At 36.3% G+C, this 2,113-nt stretch overlaps 1 long non-coding RNA gene across 1 annotated transcript; it reads right to left on the bottom strand.

Moving 5' to 3' along the window:
* Positions 1-7: 7 nt before the first annotated feature.
* On the bottom strand, positions 8-2,097 carry LOC130550634 (uncharacterized). The gene is made up of 5 exons (XR_008962460.1): positions 1,202-2,097; positions 686-832; positions 532-600; positions 378-446; positions 8-292 (listed from the first exon to the last, which is right to left on the bottom strand). It is a non-coding gene; the product is annotated as an uncharacterized LOC130550634 (long non-coding RNA).
* Positions 2,098-2,113: the final 16 nt, after the last annotated feature.

Here is a 2,113-nt window from a genome sequence, read left to right as displayed (position 1 = left end):
CCCCACAGTCTGTCAATGGACTCGTGTAAAGGAATATTAGACTCCCTTAAGATAGCGTTGAGTTGATCTAGCGAGACAGTATTTTGAGCTTGAAGAGCAAACGGTGTCTGTCTACCCCTCACCGATGATGATCATTCGTCGTCGGCGATGTCTTCTTGTTCGGCTAACGGTGTCTGCTGACGCCTTATTGGAGACCTCTCCTCTCGCTCGCTGGACCAAGACGAACGCTCCCAAACGTTCAGCTGTGTATCTGTCCAGTTAGACACATCGTCACCGGATCCGCAACTCCTTTCTGTTAGATTAAACATAGCAAAAACAAAGATGAACAACACCAGACCGTAATGGCGTAACTATGTTAAATGCTAGCCATAGTTTACCGATGAATAATGACGGCTCTGGCACTACGCTGCCTGCGTCACCACCCGAGGTAAGATCACAACTCCTTTCTGTACGAGTAAACATTGCAAAAACAAAGATGAACGACACCAGACCGCAATGGCGTAACTATGTTAAATGCTAGCCATAGTTTACCGATGAATAATGACGGCTCTGCCACTACGCTGCCTGCGTCACCACCCGCGGTAAGATCACAACTTCTTTCTGTACGAGTAAACATTGCAAAAACAAAGATGAACGACACCAAAGCACAATGGTGTAACTATATTAAATGTTAGTCATAGCTTACCGATTAATAATGAGGGGTCCGGAACCGCTCTGCTGGAGCCAACCTCCTCTTCAGACGCGGTAAGATCTATAGATGCGCTGCTGGAGCCAGCCTCCTCGTCATGTGTCAGGTCAATAAATATCGGTCGCTCTATAGACCCTTGTAAATCTAGACGGAGGAAATAGTAGTTAGATGACATGTCACGACATATAAAAAAAAAAAATATATATATATTAAATAAAATATATGCCCTGTTACGACATACAAAAATAATAATAATAATTAAAACAAATAAAATACAATAATTAAAATAATTAATTAAAATAATTGATTAATAAATAATACAATACGGATAAAAGATTTGGATAAAAAGATTTAAGATGATGATTAGAATTGATTCATGATTCATTGAAACATGCATGTGGCTATAAAGAATTAAGATATTTATTTTTATAGATTAGTGGCTCAACGTTCGTTTTAAATATATATCAGTATAGCGTATAGACATTTTCAGATAGCAAAACATGTTTACTTTACCTCAATACACAGTAATTCTCAACACAGCAGGGTTTTTACGGATCGTATAGTCTAGCGGACTTCAATACCCAGAGTTCATAGCGTAGCATAGTGTTACGTCACATGCGGATGTTACGTCACATACGGATGTTACGCAGGGTTCCAACATCCGTACATGGCGGAATGTTTTCTAATATATGATATAAGAAAAGGATATTGTACCTTGATTTGAAGCGGTGTCCTGTCTCTCGTATTCACTATCGAAAACATAACATAGTTTTGTAATGCGATTATTTTATAGAAAAGTGACTCAGCATTGGTTTAAAAAAAAAGATCAGAATATAAACATATATATTTTTTGCTCGACAAACACGTGTAAAAAGATTTAACTTACATATTTGTTCAATGTTAATTCGTCTTGATCGTAATTGTTTGAACCTGCGAGACAATTCCTATTAAAAAATCACGCAAATAATTTACGATTCATACTCGAGGTACAAATCATAATGTTTTTAACAAATTACTTTGTTATAATACGATGCCTGAAACGGCTGGTTGATCGCTTACGTAGACAAATCAAATACTATTTTAAAGCACATATTTTAATCAAAAGAATAAGGGTGTTTTAGATCCACATAAATGAAAACTACCGCATTCTAACCGTCCGTTGAATTGTACGTCATCACTCTGCGTCAATACATTAGAAACAAAATCGGAATCACAGTTATAATCATTATATTCTATTAAAAAATAAAATAAAAACACTTTTAGTGTGTCGACAGCATCTTGGCAAGATTACGGATATTTAAAAAGAATGGCATGCTCATTTGACAGATCACAAGTCACGTATTCATAATTTAAATAGTCAGTATTCAATGATTCATTCATTCATTCATTCATTCAACCATTCATTCATTCATTCATTCATTCAAC

This window comes from Triplophysa rosa, unplaced genomic scaffold (genome assembly GCF_024868665.1).
Source record: "Triplophysa rosa unplaced genomic scaffold, Trosa_1v2 scaffold376, whole genome shotgun sequence".
Classification (NCBI taxonomy): domain Eukaryota; kingdom Metazoa; phylum Chordata; class Actinopteri; order Cypriniformes; family Nemacheilidae; genus Triplophysa; species Triplophysa rosa.
Note: the sequence above shows the minus strand (reverse complement) of the source record. Positions and strands in the feature narration are given on the sequence as shown.